Source organism: Aquarana catesbeiana, linkage group LG02 (genome assembly GCF_042186555.1).
Source record: "Aquarana catesbeiana isolate 2022-GZ linkage group LG02, ASM4218655v1, whole genome shotgun sequence".
Classification (NCBI taxonomy): domain Eukaryota; kingdom Metazoa; phylum Chordata; class Amphibia; order Anura; family Ranidae; genus Aquarana; species Aquarana catesbeiana.
In genome coordinates, this window is record NC_133325.1 from 536,769,803 (window position 1) to 536,789,198 (window position 19,396).

Here is a 19,396-nt window from a genome sequence, read left to right on the forward strand (position 1 = left end):
TCATGTGAAAGGGGTCTAAGAGTTTAAAGGATAGTTTCACTTTTTGGAGCATCTTAAACCAATTGGGGCGTAACGTTCTTCTAGCTCCTGGCTCCTTCGGCCCCAATCTCTCCCCCTGCTGTCACAATTCAAAATCAGTTTTGCTGTGCAGGGCTCTGTAATTCGTTCGTGAGAATCTGCGAATGAGTAAACTACCGTATTTATTGGTGTATAACACGCACCTTCAATTTAAGAGGGAAGTTTCAGGAAAAATGTTTTCAAAATAAACCACTTTCAAGCAAAATAATGGTCAGTGCCCATCAATGCAGCCTGATTTGTACCCATCTGCAGCTTGATCTGTGCCCATCTGCAGCCTCAATGCAGCCTGATCTGTGCCCATCCGCAGCCCGATATGCGCCCATCTGCAGCCTGACCTGCGCCCATCTCCCATCAATGTAGCCCGATTCCCATCTGCAGCCTCACCATCTCTCATGCAGGAAATCACAGAGCCGTCATCTCCTGTTTAATCGGCTCTGTCGGCAGTCACATACACAGTCCCACCATCGGCATTGGACCAGCTCCTGTGATTGACAGAACACTGGTCTAATGCCAGTGGCGGAAGCGGAACTGTGTATGTGACGTCAGCCGAATATACAGGAGATGACGGCTCGGTGAATTCTTGCGGTGCTTGTTCCCCTCCGAGGTACACTATCGGCGTATAACACGCACCTGTGATTTACCCCCCTATTTTCAGGGGGGGAAAAGTGCGTGTTATACACCGATAAATACAGTAGTTGCATCTGCCATCGTGACAGACTGCTTGTAGTTCTTGATCAACATCTTTCTTCAGCTTTGTAACTGAAAGCCTGTACAGAGGTATGGACCCAGAGCTGAAAAATGTCTTCTGGGGCCTGACATTGCACCCACGATCTACAGATCAGCAGCTAGGGGTGTGTGTATGTCACAAGCCGACTGTTGGCTTACTGATGAAAACAATCGGGCAACTGTACAGCTGCCCTATGAATGAGGTCTAAGGCCTGTTTCACGTGGGCTTCAGCTTGTATAAGAAGCTGCTCAATAAGCGGACACAACAGGCCTCATGGGCGCTAGGGACCTAGGTGGACTTGGAGGTAAGTGGACCCACATCCGATTTACTTCTTTCTGCCCATAGACGGACACTGAGCCTCCGATGGGATCTACCTGATAGGCAGATCTGGCTTTTGTGAAATTTAAATAGAATGTTACGTTGCTCTGTGTACAGTTGTAGTGTTTCTTATGCTGTCCAGTGTGATCTGTACTGCAAACACATATAACATGGAAATCTGATTACTGTCTTTATTGCTGAAATTTAGGCAAAGCTGTATACACTAGTTTATATCAGTCACTTTTGATTGTGCATCACTGCACTGATGTGCTGGCTTAAACTAACTCTTTGCATGGGAAGTGCAAAGCAACATGAAATGGGTAAGAGGATAAGATTAAGGCTACACCCCCACGGACGTTTTAAAAAACGGGCTGTAAAGCCAGTACAGACGCCAGGAAAAAAGCGGCGTTAAAAGTGCGATTTTTGCATTGAATTCAATCGATGCACGTTACTCCTCGCTGGCTTTCATCCGCGTTTCTGTCTCTATTCAAAATCAATGGTTCCCTATGGGAGCCCATTGATTTGAATAGAAGTCGGATCAAGATGACTTGTGTGCTGAGAATCTTGAGGGGGGAACCCAGCGAAAATTTAAAAAAATTGCGTGAGGTTCCCCCCTAAGATGATGCCAGACCCTTTGGTCTGGTACCGATCTCAAGGGCAACCCCCACACCAAAAAAAATGGCGTGGGGGGTCCTCCCAAGATCCATACCAGACCCTTATCCGAGCATGTAGCCTAGCAGGTCAGGAAAGGGGAGTGCCCCCTCTCCTGGACCATACCAAGTCACATGCCCTCAACATGGGGAGGGTTGGGGCAGGGGGGGCCCTGCGCCCCCCCACCCCAAAGCACCTTGTCCCCATGTTGATGAGGACAAGGGCCTCTTCCCGACAACCCTGGCCGTTGGTTGTCGGGGTCTGCGGGCGGGGGGCTTATCGGAATCTGGGAGCCCCCCTACCCATTCACCTGGGGAAAAAAGTGTCATTGATTTTGAATAGAGACAGAAACACCAGACGAGGCTTAACACCTTTTGCCGGCGTCTGACGTTTTTACAGCTCTAGCGCTGGAGCCTCAGAACGCACTGGTCCTTGTCTTTTTTTGCAGCTTAAAAACTGCTATGCCATTTACAACTCAAAAATGCCATGGTGGGCATGAGGCCATAGGCTAACATGGAGAGGCGTTTTTAAGCCGCAAAAAAAGCGGCTGTAAAAACGTCCATGGACATGAGGCCTAAAAGTGGTATTGTGACCCCCTTTTAATCTTAGGAGGAGTGTAAAAATATAGATTGCTGCAGACTGGAGTTCTGCTTTTAAATAGTGCTGCTACATCACCCTGATATATTAGAGCAGCACACAAAGACCCTGCTAGCAGCATTTGTGTCATTTCAATCAGACTTTTGTTCCACTGGACATGCATGCACAATGCCCCAAAATAGGCCAGGGAAACTGTTAAATGCAATTAGTGGCGTTTAGCAGCAGTTGTCAAAGTCCCTTGATCTGGACTTGGATGCATAACAGTAGGATTCTACAAAAAATGTGTTTTGCCCACTGGGCACTTAAACCCCCTTCCTAACCAGGCCAATTTTCAGCTTTCAGTGCTCTCACATTTTGAATGACAATTACTCAGTCATGCAACATTGTAGATACACTAAGATATAAGCTGGACCCGCAAGGTGCCACATACCTCATTAATATGTCAAAAGGGGTGAACCAATACTTTACATAGTAGGTGAGGTTGAAAAAAGACACAAGTCCATCAAGTCCAACCTATGTGTGTGATTATGTGTCAGTATTACAAACTAACTCCCTAATACTAACATATGGGGATTGGATACCCTCAAAAACATTAGAATAAAAATTACAAAATGAAAAAAGGGGGGAAAAAAGAGAAGATTGGGTGCTCACGGTATAGAGATTGAATGACAAACTTAATAAAAACCTGTAATGGCTCAACAAACCCTGTGGTAGGTAGCACATATCTATGAAACTTCACTCACCATACCAACATGATTAGCAAAAAAATGTATTGGTGTCAAAATTAAGAAAGACATTAAAAAAAAATCATACATACATTAGCATTGAAGCTATAAAAACAAAAGGACCCTCCACCCACGTTGCAGGAGTTGTAAAAATGTTGTAATACAGCTAGGATGATATCCCCAGGTCTAAACGACCTATGAAGAGTGACCCAAGTGATAAATCAAGGTTGAATGGATATTCAAAAAGGGAGGATGAATGAAGTCAAACCACAAAAGTGGAAGCTATGAGATGATATCAACGATTTTCCTGATCTGCTTAAAAATACTGTGGACACGTAGATTATTGTATTAGGGTGGAAGGTAGCTGTGAGGAACTGGGGGAGCATTGCTGGGTAACAGTGTAGATATTTCTAACACATAGCATGTACATACCAAAAATTATACCCCAAAATACATTCTGCTACTCCTCCCGAGTATGGCGATGCCAAATGTAAGGGCGGCACAGTGGTGTAGTGGGTAGCACTCTCGCCTAGCAGTAAAAAGGGTCGCTGGTTATCCCAACCACGACACTACCTGCCTGGAGGTTGCATGTTCTCCCTGTGCCTGCGTCGGTTTCCTCCTACACTCCAAAGACATGCTGGTAGGTTAGCTTCTGTCCAAAATTGGCCCTAGTATATGAATGTGAATTGGGGACTTTGGATTGTGGGCTCTTGAGGGTAGGGACTGATGTGAGTATGTGTGGAGCACTGTGTAAATTGACAGCGCTATATGGGTACCTTGAGACACAATGTACAGGGATAGGGACAATTGTAGACACGCACACTCACTCAGGTTGAACTGGATGGATTGGTGTTTTTCTTCAACCTTACAAACTATGTAACATGTGAGACTTTTACACAGCCTGGCCACATACAGAGGCCCAAACATCCAAGGAGCACCGTCAGGTGTTCTAGGGACATAAATTACACATCTAATTTTCCTGACAACCGATCACATTTTTTGAAGGCCCTTTATATTTCTAACACATAGTATGTACATACCAAGAATTCCACCCTAAAATACATTCTGCTGAGGAAAGGGTAAACAAAAGATTACCTGTGGTTTTAGTAGTGCAGTTGTCCACATGAGAGCATTGATCCAGGCAGGGACGTGGTCAGTGACAGCGAACAGAATTGTCCAGGCAGCAGGCAGGAATATTGTCCATAGTCAGCACAGGCAGGGATACTGTCCATATACAGTCCAGGGTCAGTTCAGGTAGAAATATTGCCAGCAGTGCCAAAATATTGGTCCTGGTAGTAATGGTCCATAGTACAGGTAGAAGGCCAGGAAAGAATGGGGATGGGGTAGATGCTTCTCCCACCCAAATCTCGTTGAAGCCTCCAGTTTTTAGACCCTAATCAGGGAATGAGAAAACCAAAGAATTTGTTTTCTTCATCCAGCAAAACAATTCTGAAGCCCCTCACATATGTGAGACCTCTGTTATGAATCCCACTACTCCAGTAGCAGGGTACAAGATCAGTCCAAGAGGCAAGCAAAAAACTTGGTCAAACAATCCAGGGTCAGTTCCAGAGCAGGCAGAGGTATGTAGAGTTCAACGTTAGGCAGAAGCGTGGTCGTATAACAGGCCAGGGTCAGTTTGACGTATGTACAGTTTAGCGTTAGGCAGAATCATAGTCAAATAACAGGGCAGGGTCCGTTCAGGAAAAGGCAGAGGTATGTACAGTTTAGTGCAGTAGCATAAGGGGTGTGGAGGTAAATTACAGGAATTTAGAATTACGTTTACCAAACTTAACTAATAATGTAGAGAAGTAGGGTAATGGCGGAAACATTCACCTTTACAGAGGCCTGGTTGGGAAGGACACTGGGGACAACAATATGCAGTGTTTCTTCTAACTCCTCCTCTGGAGCACACCTGGCATTTCTTTTGATGTCTTTGGCCTGTTTCACAGGGTGGGGGTTTCTCAGGAAAATGGCGTTTGTAGAGTTTGCCTACTGAATCTTGGTGAATGCTTTCTGGTGGGACTTCAGGGTACAAAAGGGCCGTGATAATTTCTTCTTGGTAATGAAGATAGGATACGGTGGGTCTTTGTAGATTTACGGTAAATAATATAAGTATTATACATGGCCAAACTGAAAAAATTAAAGAGACTTTTTTATACCAATAGCAGGTTTTTCTTGTGAGAAGGTGGGGTTCGATCATTTGATCATTGAAGTCGACCGACGCCCCCCCCCCCCCCCTAAACAAATTATAGTCGTGGACACAAGCTGGTTTCTGGATTGGGCCATTTCTTCTAGGGATTTCCACGTAGGTGTTATTATGTATCGAGGAGAGCATGTAGACCAGGGATATGCAATTAGCGGACCTCCAGCTGTTGCAAAACTACAAGTCCCATCATGCCTCTGCCTCTGGGTGTCATGCTTGTGTCTATCAGAGTCTTGCTATGCCTCATGGGAATTGTAGTTCTGCAGCAGCTGGAGGTCCGCTAATTGCATATCCCTGATGTAGACATTTCGTCTTTCCTTCCCACCTGTTAGTCAATATCTCATCATTTCGCAAAAAGACGCCGTCTCCCCTTGTCGTAGTCTTTCATTAACGAGCCTTTGCGGGAAGCCCTTCCTTTTGGCTTTCACTGTACCACATGCTGGAGTCTTCATCCGCTGAAGATTGCGGGAGAGGGGAAAGTGGAATTGCCACCTCATCCCTTTAAACCCAAACACCTTTGAATTACACAGGTTATGAGGCTAATTAAATGCAGATAAGGCACCAAGTGAGTTTAATCAGCCTCAGAACCTGTGTAATTAATATGTGTTCCGGTTTAAAGGGATGAGGTGGAAACCATAGGGGCCAGCTTGTGTAGTAATTATCCACATATAAATGGTAACCCTTTTTAAGGAGTGGATATAAAAGCTCCCAAACAACTTTTCCGCTGACTCCAATGTACTCTGGACATTCAGGGGGGATGCAGTTGGGTGTCCTTCCCTTCGTAAACCAGGAAGGCGTAGATGTACTCCGTGGCTGTGTCACACAGGGGTTTATTTACTAAAGCTGGAGAGTGCAAAATCAGGCTCACTTCTGCATAGAAACCAATCGGCTTCCAGGTTTTATTGCCAAAGCTTAATTGAACAAGCTGAGGTTAGATGCTGATTGGCTGTCATGCACAGCTGCACCAGATTCTGAGTGCACCAGCCTTAAACCCCGTACACACAATAAGAATATTGTACGAAAAATCCCGCTTTCGGATAGATCGTTCGATAATCTAATCATTAGTACACGTCTGTCGCATCCAATTGTGGCTGGTCGTATGAAATTTATAGAAGGAACAACATTGAAATTTTTTTTTGTTTGTGAACACAACGAATGATCATCAATGGTATGGTTATCGCACGAAAATAAAAATATCGGGAATAGTAGTGCTCATTAGACATGTGCATTCGTTTTTGTCCGAATGCATTTTCGTCCGAATTTCAGGTATTTTCGTTATCGTTTTAACAAACGATAACGAAAGTGCAGAGTCCGAAAAACGAAAGATCCGACATAAACAAATGCTTTATTTTCGTTTTCGTTGCTACAACAGTTCGATATAGATAGGAGATTCGACATGATGATGACAATAACAATCTGTCCAAGATTATTCTACATAGAGAGAAAAGATTCGACGTTGGGGAGGAAAGATTCGACGTAGGGGAGGAAAGATGAATAAAAATAATGATGATGATGAATGTTATTGGCTGATTGTAACCAAAGAGGAGGAGCAGTATAATAGCTAGAACTAAGTACACAGTACTTTGGCTTATGGTGTCTGTTGAAAGTTCTAAGAAGATTCGACGGAGCAGGTAAACTATACGGCGTCGTACAGTTTAGCTGCTCCGTCGAATCTTCTTTGAACATTCGACAGACACCATAAGCCTTCAATGACAGATTCGACCTTAATTAGGATTTTCGGACGAATGCAATTTTTAACGAAAACCGAAATAAATAAAAACGAATTTCGGGAGTAACTAAATAAATGTATTTTTTGGACGAAAACGAAATTCCGAAACGAAATATTTCAGTGTGCACATGTCTAGTGCTCATGATCGGAAACCAACGAACGAACTGGAAACAAAACCAACAAAAAGTAAACAAACATACCGCTATTTGTCATATTTCCTACATGCATGTTCTATCGTTATATGAGAGGGAGACTAGTGGGATCAATGTAGAGAGAGGGGGACATTGGGAATCAGTTGAGGGGGGTGGGGGGGGGGGTGATGTTCTGTGTATACATGCAGTTTGCTGTCTGTTCTCTTCATGTTCAGTATCATATACAACAGTGCACTTGGTTTGTGCAGTAACAGATAGGACACGAGCAATGTGCAAGTGGAACCCGGACACTCTAGTGGCGCACAGCAATAGCTATTTTTTGTAGTACACGATACATATGTATGGCAATTAAATAAAGTTTCCAATCATATTCCAATCAAATCTATTTGCAATCTTGTTAATTCTATCTGAATAGTTTCCCCTTTACATCTTAATCCGCAGAGTTCAGTACACTGTAGGGAGAATTATGGGCACTCCCATAAGGGGTGGTCTGAGTACCCTGATTTACCTTGATGTACTCATTCAGAAGCAGGAGAGAGAAGGTAGGAGACTTCAAACACAGACAGGGATGGATGGTGAGCTCACTCACCCCTTGACAGTCAGCACCCCTATGCCTGATGTATGTGAGGCTGGTTGTCTTCAAATATTTGTCCCCCACTTTTACTGTACGAAATACAGCGCCGGGGATTGGAGTGTGGGCAGACACAGAGGGGTATGGGTGGGAGGAAGAGGTGCAAATCAAACCCAAATTTCCTCTCCCATCTGTATGTAGAGGATTGGTGATGGGGGATAGTTCAATATGAATTATGTGTGTGTATCCGTATCGACCATCAATAGGAAGCTAGAGGGGTGTATGCATTGTTTGTGGGCAGAGAGGCCATGTTCACAATCATTTTAAAGAGAGAGGATGACTGGTGGCAGTAGATTGCTGGTTAGGACTGGCTTAAATAGATGAGGTAGCACAGATGGCAACTAATGTTAGTACTGATATGCGGCACTTATAGGCTATAATAGAATATAGATAAGTAAATAGGGGGCGCTAGAAACTAAGATATAATATTTAAAGTGCAACAAAATTATGCTTAATTGAGTACCTTAATTAATAAAAGAAAATTAAATTGATATAAATATTGGCAGTGGAGTTAGTGCATAACCAACCAAAACAGTACATTGATAACAGTGCCAATGATAACTTATCACAATAACAATGAATAATAATTCTAAAGTGGAGTGATATCTTCCAAAATGTGCCAATTTCTTGCCGTTGATGTAAAAAAAAAAAAAAAAGGTTCCGTCACCAAAAGAAAGAAGAAACTACACCTTGAAGTAATAGATATCTGCTTACCAGATACCAATGACCCCTTTAATTAAAAAGAGAGTCACTAGCGCTTATGCAGGATTGTGCCTGCTCACATGGACGGCTGGACAACTGGATGATGATTTAGGCATGAACCCCTCCGATCCCAATCGTTCAAGCAATGGATATATGGGAAACAAACAAAGTCTCCATAGTGTAAAACCATTTATTAAAATGTTAGGGTAACATTAAAAAGCCAAATGGCCGCTTACATTTGTAGGTGCCTACCCGGCACTGGGGCTGCTTGTTTGTCAGGGTATGGTTGGTGTCAGAGACCCATCGCACCGCATCAATAGACGGCGTGCGTTCCACCCGGCGTGAGAGATAACCGGATGTAGGTAAACAATCACGTGACCACGTACCGCTCCGATGTACGTTTCGTTATGAACGTCCTCAGGGAAGCGTACGTTGGTCACTAGGTTACGAGCTTATAACGAAAAAAGGGCGGGTAAATTCGGACGTGACAGGAAGTCTTCCGTTCGTATCAATAAAGTTTCAATGGTATTAGATGAAAAAAACGAAAGACATGCTCCCCCTGGTGGCTATAAACCATATGGATTTAATAGTCACTCTGGCTAAAAAGGTAATAATTAGCATAGCCTAGCACTACTTCCCATTGCCAAATATTGCTCCCCCTACTGGTTGTTTTCAAGTAGACGGAAAATAACCCATAGTGTCGTTGTTATATTATTGATTTGTAATAAAATAATGGGTAACTAATAAAACATATTTTTAAATTTGGTTAGTCTAAGTTGAAATAGACAGATGGTTCAACCCTGTATTGCCGTGCAGCCACAGTCTCGGTTTACATTATTATGATAAATACCCATTAGTGCAAGTTTGTGCAGGATAATCCCTAACATTAGGTAGGTGCTTTAAATAAAAAGACACGAAAAAAGAAAAATTGATATACCAAAATAATAATAAAAATAGTAATGATAACCTGAACTCCCTATCAAAAATTAATGATTTATACAGATCATTATTAGTGTACCTATAAATTGATAGTGAAATTACATAGATTTAAATACATAAAATTTGGCCACAAAAATATTGTATAGTAAATGATTAATTAATTGTGATCGCAGGTGCTATCTTTAATGCGTACCCCTGGACTAGTCGTTAGTTAAAAAGCAGTTAAGATCTAAATCTATATTCATTCCATGTGGTTGCATGGTTTGTAATTTGTAGAGCCAATATGTTTCATTTTTGGATACAGCCCTTTTCATATGAGTACCCCTCCAGTCTCTTGAAATTTTATCAATACCATAGAATGTACACAATGATGGATCACTATCATGACAGAGTTTGAAGTGTCTAGAGACACTATGGTTGGGGTAACCATTTTTAATATTTGTGAGGTGCTCATTAATTCTTACTTTTAGTTGTCGTGTGGTTCTGCCCACGTATTGTAAGGAACACAGGCATTCCAAAACATAAGTGACGTGGTCAGAATCACATGTAATGAGGGGTTTGATGTTAAATTCTTGCTGTGTTACTACAGATTTAAATTGGGATAACAATACAAAAAAACAATACAATAGCTCAACAAGAAGGAATAATAATTTACAGCTGTGTGTAGTTGTAGTCATGCGACCACTGTGAAGGTGGCCTTTCTCCAGGAGCATATTGCCAATGTGTGCCTTGCTGCTGCAATGGTTGGGTTACCATGGGAGGAACAGAAGGTGTTGGTGGTAGAAAAAGCTGCATGTTCCTCCAAATGGGTCTTCTGGGTTAATCTACCATTTACACCTTTGTGAAGAACCTCGAGGAGTAACATCTCAGCCAGTTGTTTTTGCTCAGTGGACATCACTTTAAGTTTGTTGGCTACAACAATAGCAAAGCCATCAGAGTCATCCGGTTTCCTCTGTAATGCAGCAGCTGCCTGAGCTAGAAATGCAGATGTAGCATCCAAATTTTTTCTCTTCTTTCCTCTTGGCTCAGGTGGGTGTTTGAAACAGTGGTAGTAATCGCCTCTGTGTTTTCCTGGGTGTTATATAAAAATGATCAATTTAGTAATATTGTACACCTACATTATATGATGACATTCATCATGAACCATAATTGTAATTACCTGTGTCAATAATTCTTTACCAGACTTTTCAAGATCCTGTTCCAGGGAGAGACAATCGGGTACTGGTGAAGTAGCAGAGGATGATGGCAGAGTACTAATTGAAGCTCTTGCGTCAGTCTCTTCGGTAAGAAACATTAAACTTTCATAGTACCATAAGCGTGGTACATAGATCTCATCAGTACCAGCACCTGATTTTTGGGATGCTCTTATTTTATTCAGTTCTTTTTTTGAATACAGTCCTCAGATTTGCTATTTTTTTGGTAACATTCCATTGTTGGATTCGGGCAAGCAGCTTTGCATAATTCAATATGTTTCAATACTGTCCGTGTATAGGAGGGAGTAGCTGTACTCCCTCCTATACACAGACAGTCTCTGCAGGAGTGGAGTGAAGTACTTTACATTTTGGATCATTCACTCTCCCATCTGGCTTGCTGTTTGGTTTGAAATGCCTTTTATAAGATCGTTCAAGCTGACTATCCCAGCCTTGCAAGTTATGATGTGTGCTCATTAACCCAGTAATGGGAATGCTGTATTAGACCTGACTGATATACTCAGGGGTCCATGTCATGAGGTGAGGGGCCAATCCTTACGTTGGTGGAGGGTGTCACGGAAGTCACCATATATTGTGCATCTCTTCACTCTCAACACTGGAAGCTTATCTGTGTTTTTTATCTGAATATGGACTTTCTATATTAGTTTTTAATTTGAAGCGCTGTACTGCCTTTTTATAATATATATGTATATATACAGTGGGGACGGAAAGTATTCAGACCCCCTTAAATTTTTCACTCTTTGTTATATTGCAGCCATTTGCTAAAACCACCAAGTTCTTTTTTTTTCCTCATTAATATACACACAGCACCCCATATTGACAGAAAAACACAGAATTGACATTTTTGCAGATTTATGAAAAAAGAAAAACTGAAATATCACATGGTCCTAAGTATTCAGACCCTTTGCTCAGTATTTAGTAGAAGCACCCTTTTGATCTAATACAGAGTCTTTTTGAGAAAGATGCAACAAGTTTTTCACACCTGGATTAGGGGATCCTCTGCCATTCCTCCTTGCCGATCCTCTCCAGTTCTGTCAGGGTGGATGGTAAACATTGGTGGACATCCATTTTTAGGTTTCTCCAGAGATGCTCACTTGAGTTTAAGTCAGGGCTCTGGCTGGGCCATTCAAGAACAGTCATGGCAGTGGCTTCATGTTGTGAAGCCACTCCTTTGTTATTTTAGCTGTGTGCTTAGGGTCATTGTCTTGTTGGAAGGTAAACCTTCGGCCCAGTCTGAGGTCCTGAGCACTCTGGAGAAGGTTTTCGTCCAGGATATCATTGTACTTGGCCCCATTCATCTTTCCCTCGATTGCAATCAGTCCTCCTGTCCCTGCAGCTGAAAAACGCCTCCACAGCATGATGCTGCCACCACCATGCTTCACTGTTGGGACTGTATTGGACAGGTGATGAGCAGTGCCTGGTTTTCTCCACACATACCACTTAGAATTAAGGCCAAAGAGTTCTATCTTGGTCTCATCAGACCAGAGAATCTTATTTCTCACCATCTTGGATTCCTTCAGGTGTTTTTTAGCAAACTTCATGCAGGCTTTCATGTGTCTTGCACCGAGGAGAGGCTTCCGTCAGGCCACTCTGCCATAAAGCCCCGACTGGTGGAGGGCTGCAATGATGGTTGACTTTCTACAACTTTCTCCCATCTGCATCTCTGGAGCTCAGCCACAGTGATCTTTTGGGTTCTTCTTTACCTCTCTGACCAAGGCTCTTCTCCCCTGATAGCTCAGTTTGGCGGGACGGCCAGCTCTAGGAAGGGTTCTGGTCGACCCAAACAGCTTCCATTTAAGGATTATGGAGGCCACTGTGCTCTTAGGAACCTTAAGTGCAGCAGAAATTTTTTTTGTAACCTTGGCCAGATCTGTACCTTGCCACAATTCTGTCTCTGAGCTCTTCAGGCATTTCCTTTGACCTCATGATTCTCATTTGCTCTGACATGCACTGTGAGCTGTAAGGTCTTGTATAGACAGGTGTGTGGCTTTCCTAATCAAGTCCAATCAGTATAATCAAACACAGCTGGACTCAAATTAAGGTGTAGAACCATCTCAAGGATGATCAGAAGAAATGGACAGCACCTGAGTTAAATATGAGTGTCACAGCAAAGGGTCTGAATACTTAGGACCATGTGATATTTCAGTTTTTCTTTTTTAATAAATCTGCAAAAATGTCAATTCTGTGTTTTTTCTGTCAATATGGGGTGCTGTGTGTACATTAATGAGGAAAAAAATGAACTTTAAATGATTTTAGCAAATGGCTACAATATAACAAAGTGAAAAATGTAAGGGGGTCTGAATACTTTCCCACTGTATGTATGCGTGTGTGTATATGTATGTATGTATGTATGTATGTATATATATATATATATATATATAATGTGTGTGTGTGTGTGTGTGTGTGTGTATATATATATAATATATATATACAAAGATCATTCACGCAAGCAAGAGACTGTCCGTGTGCTCCTAGCTCCACCCCTGTCTGATGATTTGCGCAGCATTGTACACGTCATTGTGATGCGCCAACTGCGACATCAGCCAATGAACGGAACACGAGGCAGCATGGCAGACATTGCTGTGGAGAAAAGTCAAAAAAAATATTCTAAAAAGACGGACAAGCATCATGATAGGGGTTCCATGCAGTAGGACAGAGAAGAGCAGAGTCCAGCGGTAAAGAAAGCAAGTCCCATGTCAAGAGCAGAGATGGTGGACATAGTGTTCATGCTGGAAAGCATGACTATGATGGGAAGAAGAAAAACTATAAGAGGCCTAACACAAGGAAGGATCTTCTATTCTACAAAAAGTGATTGAACTCCTACAAAGGAAACATGTTGTTAACCGTTCAAAGGACCAATTAAGAAAGGCGCTGGTCAGACTTGAAGCTACGAGAACATGAGCAATTCAATCAAATTCAAGTTACCATTCAGAAAAGTAAGGAACCATTTTTTTACATTAAACATCAGTATGCAACGGTTTTTGGCATTTTGCAAATGTTAATTATGTATGTTTTGTAAAAATATGTATATTTCTGTATTGCATTTTTTTAAAAAATGTATTGCATTATGTTTGACAGGAAAGAAAATAAAGTTATCAAAGAAAAGAAAAAGCAGAATAGTACATAGTGAGCATGGAGAAGGTCCTGAAGAGCATGATCCAGGTACTACATTTGTTAATAATGGTTCCAAATAAAAGTGCTGTGCAATGTTTTTTTAATATACATTTTAAGTCGATTTACCTTATCTATTTTCATTTCTAATCTGGACAGATCCTAGTAAAAAGAAAAGACTGACAATGGACAAAGGTGTAGTATTTTGTCAATCAAGCCAGGGGCCATGTATTTCTGCAGAAACAGACTACGTTGAAGAGGAAGACAGTGGTCACATGACCTTAGAGGAATCGTCAAATCATGATCTACCCAAACAAGGTATGTCTATGTATTTTGGATACATAATCGCTAATGGATATATAATTATGTTCTATTAAAATTATTTTTTTTATTTTATTTTTTTGGATTTTTATATATTTTTTTTTTTTCTTTGTATTTTTTTTTTTTTTTTATTCGTTTTTTTAGTTTTATTTTAGCTATTACCTCGGTGGATGCAGCATCAGGCTGATGCTTCATCTGTCCCCTGGTGTCCATGCACTGAGAACCGAGCCACTGAACACCGCCAATGGCTCAATTCTCACTCCTCCACAAGCAGAGTGATGCTGACTGTCAGTAAAGCATCGCTTCTGCTCTACTTCTCTGCGCTCATTGGAGCACCCGTGGCAGTGTCTCGGCGGCTCGCTGAGACTGACATCAGTCAAGGCAGCTGGCGGATACAGACTTTGCAGTCCGGATGACACGCTAACCTGAATGATGGGAGTGACGTCAGCGGAGAGCGGACTTCAGACTGCTTTCTGCTGATAACATAATGAATTGCACTCCTGTGACCTAGAAGAGAAGCCCAGCATAAAAAGCTCATGCTAGAATTGTTCTTTAGTTTATAACAGTAAAGAATGATTAGTAGCAGGGAAGCTTGTTCATAATTATTGAGTTTTGACATAATTTAAAGAATAATTAATTTATATTACAGATGGTATGTAAATAAAAAAAAAAAAAAAAAAAAAAAAGTTGATTATCATTATTAGAGCTCATGTTGTTATCTTCTCAGATTAGACAATATTCGTTCAAAATGATGAGGAAATACAAGATGTACCTAGTGATGGTGATGATACAATGTCCACAAAGAGTCCTGAAGACCTCTTGGAGAGCTCGTCACGTTCACGTAAGTTATTATTCACCAAGTTATTAATTTGATAAACGTATGTGAAACCTATAGGTAATTTTTTTTTTTTTTTTTCCCAATAGATTTTTATTGGGTTTTACAAATTACAGGATATGTGGTCACAGTGAGGAACGAAAACATGCAAGTATAAGCATACAGATTGGTTATTGCAAGTGTGGTCTGATTAGAGAGTATATGAACAACGTTCCTAAAGAAGAAATAAATTGTTAACAAAGTGTGTATAAAACATAAGTCAGAACAGTTAACCTGGTATGGTGGGGGGGGGGGGAGGGAAGGGGTACAAGGAAAAAGGAGCAGGAAGGGATAAGGAGGGTGGGAAAGAGAGCCTCAAGTAGATGTTTAGATGTGGAGCAGGACATTCAGTTCTTACATCATTTTAGTTTTGTACCAGAGAATCCATGGATTCCAACGGACCAGTGTCTTTGTGTGAGATTGTTTGCTGCGTGACAGGAGGGTTTAATACGTGAAATGAGTTTGAACTAAGTTGGTTACTTCAGTGAGGGTAGGGATGTAGTCTGATTTCCATTTTCTAGTGATCAAGAGTTTGGTAGCTAGGAGAACATGTGTGATCATTGATCTCTGGTATGGTGGAAAATCGTCTATGTTTAGATTAAGAATGGCTAGCTGTGGGGTAATTGTTATCGAGCAACCTATAGGTAAATTTTGAGTTATGGAGCCTCGGTTTCACATTTGTCACCTTTGGGAGATAGTCATTGACAGGTACCCTGTCCTAAAGGAGAGGGGGGAGCAGATAGTCTTTAACAAGTACCCTGTCCCCACTTGCAGTAGACATGGCGGTAGCGTAATACGCAAGCCGCTATCCCACCTTTTCCCCTTCTGCTGAATGAGGCTCTTGTGCATGTTTATGTATAGTATTTATTTTATGTTAAATTATTATAATTATATACATTGCATATATTCTGCACATCAATTCTATTTGCTGTCTTCAAAATATGATGACACACAAACGGGAGTTCTAATCAAGTACTTTACAGTAGAGGTTTTCAAGGAAAGCCTTTTGGGGATCCTAGAAGAGAGGAAAAGGGCAGTGCGGTGTATCTGCAGCTTTTCTGCATGTTTGTTGCACTTGCCATAGATTCTTATAGACTTCTATTATATTATGCTGTTTTAGCTGCTTAATCAAGCACTGCTCCTGTGAAAAGCGATCCTAGGTGGCGAGGAGAAGATATGTTCTCTTATCCACACATGATATAAACCCTAAATCTGACATACAAAGCATACGCTAGCAACACAGTAGACCGTCAAAAGCCCAAGTGATCTTTGAATTCTATTGTGTTGTTCAGGTAGATGTCCACCTCTCTAGGTTGTCTAACCTGGCATTAACAATACATGTTTTACACCTTTTGTAGTTCACTAGAAAATCAAATTTGTTTATTATCACCTTTTACAGGACAAGTATTCAACTCATCTACAGTTGGACATAAGTCATCTGCATTACTGCAGTGCTGCGCGGAACTACAGACAATTAAGGATTGCACTTCATCAATGATCTCTCGCTTGCAATATGTTATGTTATTGATCTTTTAGCCAAAATTGGGCAAGAGTTATATGAGACATTTTTACTTTTCCTTGCACTGGTTTACCAAACGTTGTTTGTGTTTGTTGAGCATCTTTATGTTTGTTTGTTTTTCGTAAACTGGGGAGCCGACGCGCACTGTGGGCGCTGTTGTAGTACAATATGCAGGCCATTGGCACATAGGCACGGTTGCCATGAGGACGCATATTGAACTGCGCTAGATGTCAGGGCTGAATCTTATTGATTCAGCCTGTGACCAAAACTATACACAGTTGTGATGGCACTTTTATTAATTAATTTTTTTTTATATTTAAATGTTATTAAAAATAATGTATACGGTAGATCCTTGGATTATGAGCATGAGCCGTACCAGTAGAATGTTTGTTATCCAAAGAACTCTCATATCAAACTAATTTTTCATATTGTAGTCTATACAAAGGAATAGCATTTGTTACATAATGACTTCTGTTTTTTACAGTACAGCATTCGGTCATGGGTGGGGGGGAACCATCGGAATAGATTTTGAAACCGTTTGGAAACACTTGTTTGAGTATTTACAGGTTCATCCTAACGGCTCCAAGTGTCACCGGCACCCCCCCCCCCCCCCCCCTTCCTCTTGACCACATGGTACTGCACAGCAGAGGCTTGCATCCTACTCGTTTTTGCAAGACAACAATGGCAAATCAAGTCAGGATTGTTTGCTACGTAATAGCTACGTGATACGCTCGAAACTGTATACTCACAATCTCAATCCGAGTTGTTCTTTGTGGAATACCTTTGCTCTTGTTTTTCTGATTTCTTTTAACAAAATCAGGACACATAAAAATTATATAGGTGATAATGTTTATATTGTTTACTTTTGGTATAGATATGTACAAAGTATATAAAGAATGGAAATGTTCTAGATCAGGGATATACAATTAGCAGGCCTCCAGCTGTTACAAAACTACAAATCCCATCATGCCTCTGCCTCTGGGTATCATGACTGTAGCTGTCAGTCTTGCTATACCTCATGGGACTTATAGTTGTGCAACAGCTGGAGGTCCGCTAATAGCATATCCCTGTTCTAGATCTTCTCCTTATAGAGGCCTAGGAAAACCAAAAATGTTAGGCATGTCCATGATTACAGGACAATATGTCAATCCGGAAAAAAGTAAACTAACAATTATATAGTTACATATAGTTACATAGTAGGTGAGGTTGAAAAAAGACACAAGTCCATCAAGTCCAACCTATGTGTGTGATTATGTGTCAGTATTGCATTGTATATCCCTGTATGTTGTGGTCATTCAGGTGCTTATCTAATAGTTTCTTGAAGCTATCAATGCTCCCCGCTGAGACCACCGCCTGTGGAAGGGAATTCCACATCCTTGCCGCTCTTACAGTAAAGAACCCTCTGCGTAGTTTAAGATTAAACCTCTTTTCGCAAAACCTCTTTTTTTGCAAAAAAAAAATGTTCCTTGTGGAATCATGGATCTACTGTTCCTTTATGTGCACAAACATAGTTTATTCAAGTGCAATAAAAAAAATTGCTATGAGATTTTGTTTGTCCTTTGTTTAATTGTTTGTACTTGATTTTCGTTTTTTCACATACTTGTTTTTAATGCACTACGTGTGCCTTGTTAGATGGTTTTTTTTTTTTGCTTTTTTAAATTAACACATGTGCAATTAAACGATTGGGGTTGTAAAGGTTAAATTAAAGGAAAAAAAATGTATAGAATCTCACAAAAACAGTGGCTGGGAGTCCACTCTAGTCAGGCCCCCACTGGTGATGGTCGTGCCCCAGCAATGACAGCAACGCCCAGAAGTGAGGGGATAAAGGTTGTTCCCTTGTGCCGTGCGTGGCACTAGATAAGAGTGAGGTCTCAGATAATTAAAGGGTGGCTGAGGAAGTAATGTTGACACCCCCCCCCCCCCCCCCCCCACGGGCACTGTTTCACTTGGTATAACTGCTAATTAAACTGCACAGACATTTTTAACAGCCTTACAAACAATATAACGTTTATTGTAGAGGTTGTAAAACTGTGCATAATTCACACCTACATGAAACTACATCTTTATTCCAACTACTGAAAGGAATTGATGCTATGCATATTACAATGGCATTATTCACACAAGTTAAATCATTTTTAAATCCAACAACATAAAGGGTTAATCAAGCCTCTTTAATTTTTTATTACATATCGGACTGCCAGGGCACTGTCCCAATTCCGGAAAAGTAGTTCAGATATTCCAATCTGCATTGCCTTGCATTCAATGTAGGCAGCCTTGGATGTCCACTGCTCATAGGTGTGAGCACCTCCATAGTTTCTTGTCCTCCCACGCTGCTAACACTAGGCACTTCCATTGTGTCTGGATCCCTTGGTGATGGGGTGCTGTATGCTGGGGAATTTTGACGTAAATAATTGTGTAGGACACAGCAACACAGCACAATAATATCGAATTTAGGCATGGACATATTTATGCTTGTTAGAAACAAGCAAAATCTGTTGGCCAAAATCCCAAAGGCATTTTCTACCACCCTGCGGACCCTTGATAATCTGTAATTGAAGATCCTTTGGTCCGGAGTCAGGTTACGCATAGGGAATGGTTTCAATACGTTTTCACTTAATGCGAACGTATCATCTGCCACAAACATGAAGTTCATGTTTTCACATGTGTCGTCACATGTGGGCAGGTTAAGTGTTCCATTCTGGAGATGGTGATAGAACTCTGCTGGATTACACTGCCATCAGAGTTCCGGCCATTTTTTCCTATATCCAGATATATAAAGTTGTATTTGGCATCTACTACAGCTAGCATTATGATGCCGTAGAAACCTTTGTAATTGAAGTAATAATAGGATCCAGAATTTGGTGGTGGAACGATGCGCACATGTTTCCCGTCGATGGTTCCTCCACAA

The 19,396-nt window shown here is 41.3% G+C and overlaps 1 protein-coding gene across 5 annotated transcripts in view; it reads left to right on the forward strand.

Moving 5' to 3' along the window:
• Positions 1 to 17,672, forward strand: part of RBM15 (RNA binding motif protein 15) — an 80,487-nt gene extending 62,815 nt beyond the window's left edge. For 2 of the 5 annotated variants that reach the window (XM_073615863.1, XM_073615865.1), the window contains exons 3-9: positions 10,635 to 10,735; positions 13,139 to 13,599; positions 13,742 to 13,825; positions 13,934 to 14,092; positions 14,823 to 14,936; positions 15,020 to 15,077; positions 16,369 to 17,672. The gene's annotated coding sequence lies outside the window, so the exon portion shown is untranslated. The remainder of the gene's footprint in view (positions 1 to 10,634; positions 10,736 to 13,138; positions 13,600 to 13,741; positions 13,826 to 13,933; positions 14,093 to 14,822; positions 14,937 to 15,019; positions 15,078 to 16,368) is intronic. The other 3 variants (XM_073615861.1, XM_073615862.1, XM_073615864.1) reach the window with 2 other exon arrangements.
• The last annotated feature ends 1,724 nt before the right edge of the window (positions 17,673 to 19,396 follow it).